The sequence below is a fragment of the Urtica dioica genome, chromosome 6 (genome assembly GCF_054948205.1).
Source record: "Urtica dioica subsp. dioica isolate 48M chromosome 6, U.dioica_male_clone48M_v1_H2, whole genome shotgun sequence".
NCBI classification, from domain to species: domain Eukaryota; kingdom Viridiplantae; phylum Streptophyta; class Magnoliopsida; order Rosales; family Urticaceae; genus Urtica; species Urtica dioica.
The window spans coordinates 3,632,866-3,651,031 of record NC_142761.1 but is presented as its reverse complement, the minus strand read 5'-3'; the positions used below and the strand labels follow the sequence as shown (position 1 = coordinate 3,651,031).

Genomic DNA, 18,166 nt, shown 5'->3' with positions numbered 1-18,166 from the left:
ACTTCACTGCCCCGTGCCGGTATATGTCGATCGTGAACTTTTGCCGGTGCATGTACTTCTCCTCTTGTTTGACATCTTGCAGATCTAAGCCGTGAGACATAAACGTAGAATTGACTGTCGTACCTGATCGCCAAGCCATTCTTCTTCGGTCCAGAGTTCATAGTAAAATGTCTTCAATTTGATTTCAACTTCTGTGAAATTCCATCTCTATGAAAATTTATCTTCTAGTGGCTTGTACCAATCCCTTTCCTCATCTTTCTTCAGCCAACTCTCCATTACAGTGACGTCTTCAATAAATTTCCATCATCACTGCGTACAAATCAAGAAGAAATCCAAATTTAGTAATTGTTGAATCAGATGTCAACAGTTGATGTCAACAGTTGACATACAGTTGACGTCAACAGTTGATGTCAACTGTTGACATTATACATCAACAATATATGTCAACCGAATCACACCCCTCCTCGAGTATTGATGGCATAAGCGGATTCGATGGCATAAGGGTATTGAACAAAGCTAGTGAAGTTCACTTCGGACGACACCATAATTCCGAAGATCTTTTCTCATGATACCGACCAGGTTCAACCAAAGTACCACCTTGCTTCAATAATAAATAAATTTTCGCCATCACTGTACAAATCAAGAAGAAATCCAAAGTTAGTAATTGTTGACATCAGATGTCAACAGTTGATGTCAATTGTTGACATTATACATCAACAATATATGTCAATAGATGACATCAAATGTCAACTGTTGACGTCAACTGTTGACGTCAACTGTTGACATCTGACGAAACTTACGAACATCGCTAAACAATTTCAAAAATTACCCAGAATCACGAAAACCTTATTTTTGCCCCAAATTTAAACATACCCAGAATAAACATACACAAAAACGAAAGAAAAGTTTAATAAAACAAAAAACAAAACTAACCTTCGGCGAGGATCGGAGCTACGTGCTTGGTCGGAGCTACGGTCTTCATCGTGACCAGATCTATGAGCTTTGGTCGTGCTTCCTTGAGCGTGTCGGAGCTCAAATCCAAGGGTTTGGGTCAGCTCAACTTTGGCAAGGATTAGGTGAGCTCAAATCTAGGGTTTTGGTTCTCTTTTGTTTTTGAGCTTTGAGCTCTTTTCTGACGACGGAGAGAGAGACAAAAAAAGTTTAATTCAGAATGGATTAAATGATGGTATTAAATGAGGTATGAGAGGGTAGGTGTGAGATTGAAAGAAAATTTAAAGTGGAAGGTAAACTTGGTTTTTCACAAGTGGCCAACTTGTATTTTTGGTCAAAATTATACTTTGGTGGATTTTTGGAAAAAATTAGTGATAAGGTGGTAGTTTGAGCAATTTCTCTTTTTTTTTGGGAAAATTGTGGGTTTTCGCGCAGTTCGAATTGTAGTTTTTGCGGGCCCACACATAGAAACACAAAAGAAAAGATTATACATTTCGTCAGGCCAATCTTAAGAAAAAGTTCTTACTATTTATGTGTTGGTTCTAGGCCCAAAAGCGTTGTTATGCAAAATCATGAACTCACTTTTGATATTTATATCTCATTTTCTCAGCAACAACAAAAACACTATTCTTCTCATGTACGACTTTTTTTCTTATCAAGCTAGCCAGAGTAAAATTTTGAGAATTGACTACTTGGCTGAATTACCAATACTTAGCTGATCCACTTTCATAACCTTTGTGGTTGAAATGGAAAAGCTTAATTTGTTTTTTATCTATTATTTTACCCGGACAAGAAAATGAACTGCAACTACATATTTCTGAAATTCAATAATAAAAATAGATTCTAAACCCAAAAGTCTAAAATTCAATAATAATAATAAAAAAAAACATTGTACGTGTATGTATGAGATATCTCAATCTTTTTTAAGATGAGAAAATTGGGGTAGGGCAATGATATAGAGCTTGGTTAATATTTTTATAAAAAAAAAATTCTGGATATTGAGAGAATAGATGGGGCTCAAAGGGGTGTATTAACTTGGTCTAATGGAGGGGGGGCTCACCAACCGATTAGAGAGAGGCTCGGTTGAGCGATTTTGAGTCAGGTATGGCTTTTGCAATTTCGAAAGATGGGAGTTCGTAACTGGACTATGGTGGGATTTCCGATCGTACGCCAATTTATCTTGATCTATTCTTTCATGAGGCACGAGGACCTAAGCTGTAAAGGATAAACTTTTGAATCTCTCGACTTGTAAATTCACGTTTGATAAACGAGCTTCCGTTTGTTACAATTAAATTCTTGAGTGAATTATGGTCATATAAGTTTATCGAATTAATTTAAAGTACTTTAAGGTAAAAGATTTATCGAGTTCGTCTCGAATAATAAATTATTTTTTGAAGAAATATTCCGGAATTTAATTCAAGAAATAAACTCTCAAGGACGAGAATTATTTCCGAGAAACTTTAAATATATTTAAATTAATCAATAACGAACGAGAAAATTATCGGTTTAATCATATAATTAAAATCCGTTCGGTTACGGATTTAATTAAATAATTATGCGATGAAGGATATAATTGTAACAAAATTCAGGACCCCTTTGTAAGGAATTTTGAAATGGGGGTCGGTTTAAGGTTGAGAGAGAAGAGAATTATTTAAATGAATAAATATGGAACTTTGGTTTTATATAAAATGAAAGGAATTTTCTCTCTCTCCTTCGATTCTTCTTCCTTCTCCTTCCCTTCTTGCGCGCGCCAACCTGCAAACACCATCCTTACCTTCTTCATCTTCTTCTCCTTTTTCTTCCTCACGCGCCATCAACCTGAGGCCGAGCTCCACGGCGCGCGCTACCGGCCGAGAGAGGGAGTCGCCGCGAGCTCACCGAGGCCGCCGACCGAGGAAGGACACCGGAAAGATGGAGATTGAACTCCGAGAAGACTGATTTCACAAAGCAAGGTGAGAAATTTTGTCTTCCTCGGATTGATTTGGAGGGTTAGGGTTTGAGTTTGAAATTGGGGATTTGTCATTATGGGAGGATTTTCATGGAATTGATTTGATTAGAACGTTTGTTGAGCTTGGTTTGTGATGGTTGTTGCTCGGATTTATGAGTTTGAAGTTGATTTCTTGAAATTTCTTTGATTTTGACCGAGTTTGAAAATTAGGGTTCATAAGTTGGGGTTTTGATTTCTGAACTTGATTCATGGAATTGAAGTAATATTGGACTCGTTCTGGTGCTCGGATTGTATTGCTTGTTCTTGGATTTGTGAGTTTGAGACGATTTTGAATTATTTTAGGATTTCAAACTTGTTGTGAATAGCCTCTGTAAATTGACATGGACAGTTCAGTACCGGTTAAGTTTGGATTTGTTGATATTTTTCCTGGATAATAGACGTTATTAGATTTCTAAAACATCCAAGAACGTGTAAATCCGGTAAGAATTGAATGAGATATGAATTTTGAAATCGGTGTTTCAAAGCTGGAAAAAACTGGAATATCGAATTGGTGAACTGATTTTGCGGGATGTTTTTTAGATAGTTTCCAGAGTCCAAAATTGACTTATAATATCTTGTTAGAAAGGTATGGATGTTAATTTTTCTTATGAAACTGGAATCGTTGGATTTCGAATTCTGTAGACGAAGTTATGGTACGTTCTTTGCCGAGTTTCGAATATGAGAATGTCGTTTGTGTTCGTTAGTTGGTTTATTTGATTTGAGAATTGACTTGTTAGTTCAGTTTGGATTCGGAAATGTTTTGATTTGGTTGATATGGTTTGAATTGATGTTGGAATTTGATATTTCGCTTAGTTTCGGTTTAGAATTTATTTGGTTGGTGTAACGTTGCTTGTTCGGTCTCGGTTTCGGATTTGAAATTGTGAAATTGTTGAGAATTGATGCTTACTTGATTTGAGAAATTAAGGTTGAATGTGGTGAATATGAGAATAGGGATTCGAGAATTGACTTGGTTTCTTTGTCAGTTCGATGTCGGATTGGAATTTCTCGGTTAATTAGGTTATGGTTCATTGTTTAGGTCGGGAGTTTCTCGGATCTCGAAGTGAGAACAAGAATATGGTTTTTAGGATTCAAGTCGGGAATCGGTATTATTTTTTGACTCGATGATCGTTTTTGGATTTCACAGCTTTTCACAGATAGATCGAGTCGGGACGAGCGAGAGCCAGCGGAAATCGAACGCATCGAAGCCAGAAGTTAAAGAATTCAGAAAAAGAGTGATCTCGATCTCACTCGTGAGTCGTTTATCGCTTTGTAGCGTTAAACTTCTAGTTACACTTTAATGATTTGGATTGATATTAAATAATTGTTAATTATTTAATTAAAAGACGTTCGAGAATTTAGTTTCAATGTATTATTTCGGAATTCTCGGTTTTATGATTTGGATTATTTATTTATTTAAGAATCGTTGAAAATAACTCGTTGAACTTTTATTTCGTACGATTTCTTCGGTACGAACACGTATGAGTCTTAAATAAGTTTAATTTCCGAAAAGTCCGGAAATAAGTAAATTAAATTCTCGAACTCCCGAACCGACTCACAACGAATCCTGAAAACGAACCTTAAACTCTTCAACATGTTACGAATCGAATAACTAATGAAGTTTCAACTTCGGATTTTAGTTCTCTCGACCCTTCAAGACGTGCTAAGAGTCTCGAGAAGCATGTAAAGCAAGGAAACTCCGGAAGTCAGCAAGTTTTCCAACGAACTATTCCGGGTAAGTGTGGAGACTTAAGTCAACTACATACCAAGGGAATAACTCTGTTCACTTGCATTGTTAGGTGTTAGTAAACAAGAGTAGGAAAAGCCCTAAAAACAAGTAATCTCAAAGATTAAGGCTTCAACCGCTTTTCTTGAAAACTTAGCTCGAGTTCGCTCGATAAGTTCAAACATAGACTTGTGAAACCCAGCTTCTGCTACATGATATAATCATTCATTAGGTTCTGTGCTTGACCCGTTAGAACAGGGGAGGCAGGAGAGCCGTGTCTAACTCTCGGATTGGAATCGAGGGTAGAAGTACCGGGAGTCACGTCCCGAGTCTTCAACTTAAAACACTAACGAGCATGAAAGGGAAATGATAGTTCTTTCGGGATTTAACCTGATTCGCTCTCCTGTAAGTAGCATAGGTGTGTGCTCTGAGTGCTGCAGAGTACCCGAACCCTAAAGAACTGTTGTGTTGATGGTACCAAAACAAAGGAAAACCCTGGCGGGCTATGTGGGCCTGGGAGATGGCGCTGAGTACTCACATATCGGGGAGTCGACAGAGAGTCGTACCCGACTTTGTTGCCAGGCTACGAGGGTCTGAGGAATGTACCTTGACGGGCTATGTGGACATGCAGGTTGCGCCGACATCAAACGAAGTTGGTACCATTAGTGGATCCCAGACATACTCTAAAACTCTTAGGCTGCCGGACGACTGCTGCTCGAAGTCTAAGGCTGGTCTCTTGTCGTTCCGAAGGTTATAGCGGGTAGCCTTGCGGACAGCAAGTACTAGTTAGAGTATGCACGCATCATTCATGCTCTAGAACTTGTTATATTGCGTCAATGCATTCTTATGTGCTTGTTTGCACGTCACATGTTATCACATGACATTAGTCGCTTTACTTTCTAAGTTTGACTCCCACTTACTAAGTCAATCGACTCATAGTGTTTATGACCCTTGGTAATGTAGAGAAGGGCAAGACGGCGATGTGAATGACAGAACTGAAGACGAAGATCGGACGTGTATCTCTTGACCTTTGGGCTAATGGGAACTCACCCGGGATCAACCTATTCTATAATAGTATCTATATTTCGTTGAACCCCTTTCGTAATCTATGCTCCTAAAACTATCTTATGTAATTATACGCAAATCCAGGAGCTGATATGTATATATAGAGAGTCATTGTGAGGCTCAAAGTCTAAATTGAGAAAAACGAAAAATTTACCCGGATTTTTCATATAACCACTTTTAATACTTATGTATTATCGTATTATGTTTAATATAAGTGTTATGGTTATTATGTTTGTTTATTTATGTATCTCTTTGATATGATATATTTATATGTTGATATTACGATCTGTGACGTCGTCCACCGTTGCGGCTCGTGAACCGGCGATGAGAGGTCGCGGGTTGTGACATAAGCCTCACGTTTTTATGAGGCATGGCCATCAGAGCTTTTTTTTGCAAGGAGGCAGTTGAGAAGATGAGAACGATGTGGTGGGTTTCCAGAGTCGGAGGCTTCATACTTAGTGGATGTTCAAAAGAGCTCTACTCCAACACGTGTCCACCATGAGACCTCATGAAAATATGTGGTCAATGGAAAGTATGAGTGTGCACATTCCGGTCCAATCTATAATCGATCTCTAAACTAGATCAAATCGTTTCAAAGATTTGGAAAATTTGAGAGCGATGGTTTGATAAAATAAACCAAATTGGAAAATACAATTTTAGACCAATTGTCACGACCTGCGAGCCGTAGCTCGACCGTGAGCCGCGACGTTTTCACATCTCTCGTTTCAACACACTCAAAATATACACAACATTTATATTTATAAGCGGAAACAACATAATTTTAGTAAATAGTTACAAGACATATAAATTAAGTAATTTCAGGAAAAAAATTTCGTTTTTATTTCACACACTCAAGTGTCAGAATCCACAACTTTCTTCTCGACATTCCTCTTCATAATGGCTTTCTTAGCATGAGCAAAGGTTCTGACGCCACTTCTTGTTCCCACCATTGTCAAAACAAGGAGTGAATTACACATGAGAGTCGTAGAAACGATGCAAGACACATGATTTTCTCAAAGAAAGTGGACATGAAATTAGGGACAGTTGAGCTGTGAAAATTCAAAAGGGAAACTGCAATAAACTTTCTTGAGAAATCAACCATCTCACCTTTTAGCTGATAAGCGCAGAGCTCAAAAACGAGAGGATAGTGCCAATAAATTCCAAGGGCCCATATAAAAACAGAAGGCTTTAAATGATTACGCCTGAATGACGGAGTGGATAAGTCACAAAACAAAGCTCAATACATCATAATGGCCAAAATCAACTCGTTGTAGATTTGAAAAGATGGCCAACCAGAAAATAGGACCTAAAAATAGAATCGAGAATCACAAACACATCGGCTACTCAGTCGAATGGGCCAGCCAGATAAATGGACTCATGGATAACATAACTAGCATACACCCAGTACTTGTTATAATTTAATTACACACAAGCCAAGAGCAGATGGAAGAGATTTAATTTGATTGGCATCTAAGGCATTGGTAAAAATGTCAGCCAGTTGTTTGTCTGTGCAAACATGCTCAAGACTAATATTCTTTTCTTCCACAAACTCTCTAATGAAATAGTGACTAATTTCAATGTGCTTCGCCTTGCTGTGCTGAACTGGATTCTTGGAGATGCTAATGACACTTATATTTTCGCAGTACAGTGTCATGACATCTTGTGCGACATCATACTTTGTAAGCATCTGTTTCATCCATAGAAATTTCGTGCTACACTGTATTCAGCCTCTGGTTCGGGCAATGAGACACAATTTTGTTTCTTGCTAAACCAAGATATTAGGTTGTTCCCTAAGAAGAAACATTCCCCATACATGCTCTTCCTATCTTCGGTACTTCCAGCCTAGTCAGCATCACAATATCGAACCAGAGTGTAGGTGGTATCAAAAGAGTACATCAAGCCATAATCAATAGTACCAACAATGTACTTAATTATACGTTTGACATGTGTAAGATGGCTAACCTTGCAGTTTGGTAGAGCAAGCTTTCAATCATACTTTTGTATAGACTTTGATCTACAATGACTCCCTTATCATCTATCATCTATAGTGAGTTTAACATGGGTAACAGCAGGTGTACGCTTATGAGCAGCATTCTCAAGCCCAAATTTCTTTACAATGTTTCTAGCATACTTACCCTTATATATACAAATCCCATCCTCCATTTGTTTGATATGAAAATCAAGAAAGAAATTTAGTTAACCAACCATGTTCATTTCAAACTCAGCTTGCATTTCGCAGACATCCCTCCAAATACAATATCATCAACATATATTTGAGTTATCATGAGACTTCCTTCTTGATAAGCAGAGTCTTGTCAACTCCTCTGCGAACATAGCCATTCTAAATTAGAAATTCTGAGAGTCTCTCATACAAAGTACGAGGAGCATGCTTGAGGCCATAAAGTGATTTTCCAAGCTTGTACACATGGTTTGGAAAATCAGGATCTATAAACTCCTTTGGCTGCTCATTGTACACTTCTTCATTTAAGTACTCATTGAGAAAGACACTTTTCACATCCATCTGATAGAGCTTGAAATGGATATGACACGAGATTCCAAGTAATAGTCTGATGGCTTCTAACCGAGCAACATGAACAAAAGTTTCATCAAAGTCAACTCCTTCAACTTGAGTTACCCTTGAGCCACAAGTCTAGGTTTGTTGCGTCTAACATTGCCAAACTCATCAGGCTTGTTTTTAAATATACACTTTATGCCGATGGTATTCACAGATTTTGGCCTTGGCACAAGATCCCAAACTTCATTTTTTTCGAACTAAACGAGCTCCTCTTGCATATCATTGATCCAGAATTCATCATCTATAGCTTCTTTAATATTCTTGGGCTCAATCTTGAACGTAAAGCTGACATTAGCAATCATTTTGCGGTAATTAACACAATATTTTCTCCGAGTCTGAATACCTTGCTCAAGATTGCCAATGACATCGTCAACATAGTGATTCTTTTGAACCCTGGTGGAAGGACCTCTGCTTTGAGTGACACTTTCATCTTCTTGGTCAGAGTCATACTATCCGCGGAAGCATCTTCTTTAGTAACATTGTCAACTAGATTGTCTGCAATATCATTCCTGACATCTGTACTACTTAGAGGAATATCATCCTCATCAACAGATCTCTCATCAACATAAGGATTATCATTGATGATCACATTAATAGACTCCATAATAGATTTAGTACGCTTATTAAAGACACAATAAGCACGACTATTTCTGGAGTAACAAAAAAAACTTCATCACTTTCGGGGTCCAACTTTCTACGCTGCTCCTTATCAACAAGAATATAACATGTAGAGCCAAACACATGAAAGTATCAGAGGTATCTGACACGTGAAAGTATCGGAGTCAAACTCGAATTCTCTCCCATTATCACTTCAGATTCTGATAATTTTTCCCATGATTTCACTTTTCTCACGTTGAACTCAATTACAAAGAGCTTCAAACACAACAAACGTGTCAAATTTCTCACGAATAAAATCAATCCAAGTATAGCTGGAGAAGTAATCCACACAGAAAAAAAAAACATGTCTTTTTTCCTCCAAGACTTTCCACTTGCATTGGATCCATAAGATCCATATGGAGAAGTTCCAGAACACGTGAGGTAGTAAGATGTTGCACCATTTTGTGTGACGTCGTAACCTGCTTTCCAACCTGGCAGTCACCACAAATTCTTTATTCTTCAACCTTGAGTTCAGGAATACCGACAATGGCCTTTTCAGATATGATCTTTTTCATACTTCGCAGGTTGATATGGCCAAGTTTTTTATGCCACAACTTAGCTTCATCAATCTTAGAAATGAGACATGATTGAACCTGAGAATCTGTATTGCGGGACAAGACGTAACAATTATCTGGGGAGCGAATTCCTTCATAATATTGACCTGTTGCTGGTTAGAAACAACACTCCTCATGATTAAAGTTAACACGCATGTCTTGATCACATAACTGAAAAATACTGATGACGTTAGCAGTAAGACCATCATCTAATAATTCATCTTTCAAGTAAAGAAGACAAGGGTAGCTAAGGTAACCTTTACCAATGATTTTAACACCATCACCGAAAGTAATATGACAATTAATGTAGGGCTTGATATGGTCAGGTAGCTTTTGACCCCACACTATCAAAATATTAATCTTCATGTATGGAAGCACGTAGAGATGTGTAAGCAATATTGGCCTTGTAATAATCTTTAACTCTCCAAACTTTGTGAAAGCTGAATGGTCGAAAACATCCCGATGTCTATGGGAGAAATGATGGCGATGAAGATTTCTCCCATAGAGACGATAGCAAAACGGGTGTAGATGATCATATCGTCCACAATAATGACAAATCCAATGAGGACTGTTGATAGGAGACCTTGTTGATCTAATATCAGACTGATGCTGGAAATGATGTTAATGCAGATGACAACCAGATGTTTGAGACATCTTGGGAAACATCCTTCAAGTTCCCTTTTGAATGGGAGGAACAAATGTAGTCTTGGAAATGGAAGTACCATTAGTGTAGCCTAGCCCTTTCATGTTCTTGGCTGGCTTCCCTATGGTGATGATCTTGTCAAGATTGTCTGTCCCAGCGTTAAGCATTTTGACAGATTTGGTCATCTTCTCAAGTTTAGAAGTGAGTCGCCCGAATTCACAATTTAACTTGACAATAGACTCCAGATGTCTGGTTTTTTCTTCCATGAGAGACTCAATAGTCGTCTTCTTATTCTCTAGAACTTGTGATTCTTCAATCCACTTACAATAAATAGTTTTGTAAGCATCAGCCAAAACTTCGTCATGGAGTTCATCATCGTCATCAGAATGAATTTGAACAATAGCAACCTTTGATGAACTATCAACAACATTAGACTCATCAGAGACATTATTCGTGATAGAAGCAGTGAAAGCCACAAAATTACTATCTCATCAGATTCACTTCCATAGATTCGTCATCAGACAGGTGGCATTTTAACCTATTTTATACTTCTACATAAAATTAGGACATTATTTCTGAATATGCCCATAACCTTCACACTCTCGACATTGAATTCCTTTAGACATGTTGGAATTATAAGAGTTGAATTTTTCGCCATCACTACCAGTTCGTGAAGAGTTTCCACCTTTTTGATACTCTTGTTGTGGCAAATTGTCTTTGACAACCGGTGAGACATTTCGTCCAGATCTCTTATCCAGCCTTCTTATAACCCTACCAAAATTATTGGCCAACATAACAATAGCATCAAAAACATCATCATTAATTTCAGAAGATACCTACTCTCTCTATTCAGTAATATAGTGCTTGAGGGCCAATCCCCCGTTCTTCTTTTCAGCTTAGGAAAGAGACATTTCATAGGTCAAGAGAGACCCAATTACCTCATCAACTTTCATCTAAGAGAAATCATGAACTTCTTGATGACTTTCATGTTGAATCTTTCAAGAAGAGATTCCAAAATCTTTCGAACAAGCTTATCATCACTCTCATAGGAGCACCAAGAGAGAATGACTCATTGGCAATGTCATAGATACGCACATTGAATTCAGAAATGGTTTCTTCTTCACACATATTCATCCCTTCAAGATTGGTAGGGAGAAGTTGAAGATGTTGGCCACAGACTTTAGAAGTTTCTTCATGAACAACTTCAAGAATATCTCATGCCACTTTGGCACTCTTACATGTGTTTATGAGCCTGAAAATATTCTTATCAACATCATTGTATATAGCATTAAGAGCACGTGAATTTCCAAGAGCGGCTTCATCTTCAGTACGATTCCAATCCTTCTCAGGCTTGGTAACAACAACACCTTCAGCATCTTTCATAGTAGGAGCAGTCTTGCTATCAACATATTTGAGAAAAACACACATTCGAGCTTTCCAATAGCCATAATTCGTCTCATCGAGCAACGATGGACGATTTACAAAACCTCATTCCCCGGTAGTATCCATCAAAAACAGAAAAGGTCAATGAGACAAGGAAACCACTCAAGAGTTTGAGTGCCCGCTCTGATACCAATTGAAATTCTATTTAGACATTGTCAAAATGTCGCACACAATGTAGAGTCAATGTATGCGACAACTTGAACTGATGTAATAGACGAATAAAAAAAATAAATAATGCGTAAACTAAATGACAAAAGATGTGATAACCCAGTTCGGTGCAACGTCACCTACTCTGGAGGGCAGTGTGCCCAAGTGGAAAGGAAATTCACTATATGAATAGAAGTACAATCAATGGAGTTATTTGAACAATCCCTACTTCAATGCCTTTTTCCTAACACTACCCGTGAATTTCAACTCAGGCTCCCCCTGAATACGAGTTCCCTTCACTTCCTATCTCAAACACTCTCCCGTTTGTTTGGTAGATCTAAAAATCAACCCACGTGAATAAGCAATTACACGATTACAATACTCTCAACAATTCTCCAACACTCAATGTATCATAAGATGTGTTTAGAGAATTACACCACATTCATCAAACAATTAGCTTTTCAGTCAACTGATCGTGCACGTCTAGAAACCCAAAAAGTAAAATGAATGCGTCAACTCTACTAAGGGCGAAACTTACTGCTTTTATAGTAGACCACAACTCTGGAAGGCAATGTAGGGTATCCTTACCTATACACGCGCATAGAACCAAAGCAGAAATTCCTTCGCGAGACACTCTGACAAAACGGAAAACTTGCTAGAAATACGTACTAGCGAAGAGGGACAAGATGTCTCGGCACAAAGTGCAACATGATACAAGACATTTTTCCTGATAAATTTGCAGTAAAAAATAAGCCATCAAAAAACATAACAACACAATATTCACAAGAAGAGTTGCACAAAAAAATCTTACTTTGCACCAATATTTTCAACCCAAAAAAAATTTTCAGCCCAAAATATTTTTGGTGGATTTTCAGTCCAAAATATTTTTGGACGCCCCCTTTCACAAAGTCCTAAGTCCGCCACTCCTTCAATTTGTTTGTAGGAGTGGCGGACTTTGTGAAAGGGAGATGTGCTCGAAGTTGAGTGTTCATTGTTCTCTTGCATCCGCAAGGGACTTTTCATCTGATCCTAATGATAAATGTGAACAACTTTTGTGCAAAATTTGAATTCCAAAGTTTATACTTTGTCTTCTGTTAATAAAACGTGTGTAATAATAATAATAATGATAATAATAATAATAATAAAAAAAACAAATCTCAGTTATATATATGATAAATATTATTATAAAGTTCTCTTATAGAATGTATATATGCTCGTCCTTAAAATGTACATGGAATTGTAATTAGGATAGGTATAAGCCACGAAAATCAAAAGTGACACCTACTTCATAAGTTTTCTTCAATGAGGCTTATAAGCCTAATTTATATTGTTCTTGGACTTCGCAGTCCCACAAAACATGTAAATGTACATATCACTCACAACTGGAACTGAATGCTTTGACAACCTAATTTCGTCGACGAATACAACAAGAAATAGTGAATAACTAAATATACATGTTTTTATTTCTCAGACTTTACGTAATGTGAGGGGGTTTTTTTTTTTCTTTTTCTTTTCCTGTTTTGATTTACACTCAAAATTTGAGTTTTAAAGCGTAAAGAGCTAGGATTTGTGGTCAAACACGCTATTACCTGCATTTACCCAAAACAATTATGGTCAGTTAGGTTTATATAGTTTTGACCTTTAAATAGCAAACATATCGGTATATACTGTCATACACACACTCTCTTAAACTTTTGTGGGAAAATGACAGAAGAGACTTTTTTCAAATTCAAAGTCCAAACGTAGAACTATGGATCGTGACCAATATAAATTTGGCACTTAATGTTAAGGCAATAATTTGGATCTTGCTTCTAAATGGAAGTAATTCATTATGCCAAGTTGGGAACAAGTCATTGTCCATTAACTACCGAGTTTAGATGTAGTGGAGCATAATTAATTATCATGGTCGATTAAAACCTATACCTTAGCTACAAAGAGAGGTTACCTAATTTTTGAAAATTTACATACTCAAAATTGATAACAATGAATATGGTTTCATAACTTGTAATTTTGCTTAGAAAAAGGCTAATTTAATCGTGTTTGATTTAGCTGAACACAATTTATTAATGTGTGAGGGCTAAATATTCTTTTTTTTTTCCGACAAAATCATATTGTGATTAAATTAGTATTGATAAGTTATGTTGAAAAAGAAATGAAATTCGAGAATTAAAATTTTCATTTAATATGAGCTCAATTTGTGGTAAAGTGAAACATTTACATCAAAACAAACATATATAATCTTATTTTTATTCTTCGTAGAGAGTTGTATAAAATCGATTAAGATGAATAAAAAAGATTTGATTATCAGAGAGTGCTATAAGAACATGAAGCAGAATGAGAAAAGAAAAAAAAAATCAAAATTCCACCACATAAACAATCTATCTTTCTCTTTCCTTACAGTGGAAGTCGTTTCGAATAGGTACTCAAGTTCGTTGAAGTCGGAAATATTAGGGGCCGTTTGGTTTAGTTTTCTAAACTCGTTTTCTGTTTTTAAATTCTGTTTTTTTATTCTAATTTTTAAATTTTAAAAACAGATTTAGAATTACGTTTCAAAATATTTTAAATGTTGTTTGGTTATGTTTTCCATTCAATTGTATAGAGATAAAATAGAAAACAACTTTTCATTGTTTTCTGTTTTCTAAACAAATTTCAAAGAAAACAAAAACATAATTCTAAATCTGTTTTCTGAATTTATAACCAAACAGTTTTTCTAAAACTGTTTTCTAGAATTTAGAATCAGAAAACAGAAAACAGGAATAAAAAACATAACCAAACAGGGCCTTAGTGTTTACTTTCTCTTTGTCCTCATTGTATTTTAAGAAGTGATTGCTCATATTTTTTCAACACTTAATAGAGTAATAACACCTAAATTTTTCAACACGGTTCTAGGCGTTCCTTTGTGTCTTCTTTTTGTAACATTTAAATTTTTCCAGTTATTTAGTTTCCGATTTTGTATTTTCATGTAATTTTCGTTAATTATAATATATTCAATAGTCAAATTGTAATAATAATAATAATAATAAGAAGAAGAATATATTCAATAGTCCAAATTTTCATGTAATTTGGATACGTAATTGCGAATAGATAGACCTTTCATTCCCTATATATACTGTACTATAGCTGTTGGACTGATATTTTTAAATGCACGTGAGATTTTTAAATACAAGTTGATTAGTTGTATCACAACTATTGACTTGGAACACTCTACTAAATTACTCACCGGCTCCTCTTTTACATAAATTAGTTGACTTGCACAGAAATAAGATTCTTTTAAGATAGACGAGCCACATATTAACACATGTAAGTCCAATATAAAAAAGCTAGCATTTCTAATTAATTAGTCAAATCCAATTAAGCTTCCGTTCTTAATACACTTTTTATTATTCGTAATTATTATTAATATTCGAGCTTTTAATAATTTAAATCAAGCACAATTATATATCTATATACACTTTAACGTACGTTAGTTTTTGTGAGGAATGCACTGAATGGCATTGGGGTCAATTTGGAATCAAATTTTTTAAATAATTATTATTTTTTTTTAAAGTGGGTCTCGAACGAAGAAACGACCCTAGAATAAAATAACGTGGATGTGATTATATATGCTTGTAATTAAAGTCTTAATCATATCTTATTATTCTGTGGTTTCTCTGCGCACGGGGTCCTTTATGTGGTTATAATAATCTAGTTATAATGTGTGGCTTATAATATAAATTACACTTAGCCCTAAAACCTTTAGACCCAATTTCGGCCATTAGCATGATTAGTTTTTTTATGTACAATATATATATATATATATATGTACAATATATATATATATATATATATATAAAATATATATAAGAAAAATTGGGTTGTCTTCTTGCGTAAAAGTGGGTCGAGAAATAAATGGAAGTGCGTATAATATTATGCATGAAATAGACGTTGTTTTATTTCTATTTAAAAGGAATTCATGTGTTCATTTGAATAATTTGACTATTAATTTTTATTATAAATAGTTATGGGTATTTTGTTAAACTCTATTTATCCTTTGATTTCTCTCTCAATATCTCCCTCTCTCTTTTCTTTTTCTTTTTTTTTTCTTTTTTCTTTTTTCTTTTTTCTTTTTTTTTTGCTGAAACTCTATCGCTCATTTAATTGTTCTTTAGGCACGTGAATTTTACAGATGTATACATGAGGGTATGAAAAAGAGATAGAAAAAACTATATGCTTATTGTATACATATATAACTGTATTAAAGTAATTATAATGGAAGCACATAGTCACATAGTAATGGGAATGCTATTCTTTTGAATACTAATTTGAAGCCTTAATAAAGCTTAATGGAATGATTAGTTTGTTGTTTTGATGACTTTGAATATTCATATTAGGTAAATAGAAAACAATTAAAGATGGTCATCGGACTAAGAGAGGAAAAAGCTAAGGATTGTGGGTATAGTTTTTTTTTTTTTTTTCTTTTTTTTTTTTCTTTTTCCAAATCTCTTATTTTATAATTAGTGGCACTTCCATTATTTTGAATTTTGTCATAACGATCAACTTTTGCAACCTCCACGAACACACTTCAATTTTTTTTTTTTTTTTATTCATAAGTACGAATACATGGAACAATAAACAATAAACAATAAATATAAAAACATATGATTAAAGAGATTTGTAAACAACTAACCACTTGAGGAGAGAAGTTTTAAAATAATAGCCCAACTATTAGTTTATTAGGGAAATAGCCCAAATTATTTTGAGTTTCCCAAATTGTCCTTTCCCCCCAAATAAAATGAAAAATTCGATTCAGACGATTATATGCATCGAAATGGAAGCGCACAAAATAAACAGAACCTTGTCCTTGATCATTGTCCAAATGATTCTGGTCATCTCGTCACCTGATCAAAACAGCAAAGCAACAGCATAAACGAAGATCAAAACGACGTATTAATGAGCAAAAACTACTTTTCAGACGCGCGCAAAATCATCGACGAATTGACAAATCGTCCATTTCGACGATAGGATTCTGAACTTGAATCCGATCGTATCCGGAGGAAGCGTAGCATCGCAGCGACACGCCGCAATGGCGAGTCGGGAATCGGAGCATCGTTGGCGAAGCGACGCCATTGAAAGCGGTGGAGCATCATTTGCCGTCGTTCCCGGTGCCGGAGTCGAGCTCCGCGACGGCGATTGCGTCAAGATCGGCGAGGCGACCTCGATCTTGGCCAAATCTGAGACATGTATGTTGGTTTTTTCAAATGGTAAATATTATTTACTATCGAACGGCGATTTGTAAATAATATTTACTTATCATTTTTATGAATAATCTAACCCAAAATCGTTCGGAGATGACGTCTAGGGTTCAGTTAATAATATTTACTATGAAAGATGAAGAGAAGAGATCACACTATAAACGACATTGACTTTCTCGCTTAAAGATGTTGGTTTTTTCAAATGGTAAATATTATTTACTATCGAACGGCGATTTGTAAATATTATTTACTATCGAACGGCGATTTGTAAATATTATTTACTATCGAACGGCGATTTGTAAATAATATTTACTTATCATTTTTATGAATAATCTAACCCAAAATCGTTCGGAGATGACGTCTAGGGTTCAGTTAATAATATTTACTTACAATTTAATGGTTAATCTAACACAAAATTGAGCGGGGATGAGGTCTAGGGTTTCAGTTTGGGTGTTTTATGAGATCGCAAAGAATTGTTAATAATATTAACTAACCAGTTTACTTCGTCGGCGCCGGAAGTGGAGAGATTGAAGAATTTGAAATTAACAGAGATTGAAGGTTGAGATACTCACCATTTTTTCTTCGTCGGCTTCGGAAGTGGAGAGATCGTCGGTTTCGTGTTCGCGAATGAGGGTAAAAGAAATTCGTTTGGCGGAGAGGTTTGTTTCGAATGAGGGAATTGTGTTTTGCGCTCTATTATTTGAACTAAGGGTAATATAGGAATATTAAATTGTTTGGTAGTGGATTGGGCTACTTACTTAAATTTTGTGATAGTTGGGCTATAATTTTAATAGAGGGGGTCAATTTGGGCTAGATACCTAGCCGCCCCATGATTAAATACGCAAGTTATGCTAAATTTCTGCTCATATAATGGAAATATTGTTGAAAAAATGCACGTAAAATTAACAGTTTTTTTTTTTTTTTTTACTATTTTTTTATTCATACTTTGAGTGTCTCCGAATGTCTAAACGTACCAGTGAAAATCTTGTATTAATTTGTCAAAAAAAGCATAATCAATTACAAATAAGAAATTGATGTTCAACATGCCATGCATTTGTGAAAGAAAAAAAAATCCCACATTGAAGAATGTTATGCAAATTCCCGGATCAAGCTCTCGAAACTGAGATGCCCCAATCGCCGAAAAACCAGAGATCGTACTCGTCGACGTCGTCAAAAGAATTTAGAGAAGA

The 18,166-nt window shown here is 35.7% G+C and overlaps 1 long non-coding RNA gene across 1 annotated transcript; it reads left to right on the top strand.

Annotated features, from left to right (window-relative positions):
* Positions 1 to 2,656: 2,656 nt before the first annotated feature.
* Positions 2,657 to 5,823, top strand: LOC149392980 (uncharacterized). The gene is made up of 4 exons (XR_016299625.1): positions 2,657 to 2,903; positions 4,083 to 4,188; positions 4,576 to 4,670; positions 5,625 to 5,823. It is a non-coding gene; the product is annotated as an uncharacterized LOC149392980 (long non-coding RNA).
* The last annotated feature ends 12,343 nt before the right edge of the window (positions 5,824 to 18,166 follow it).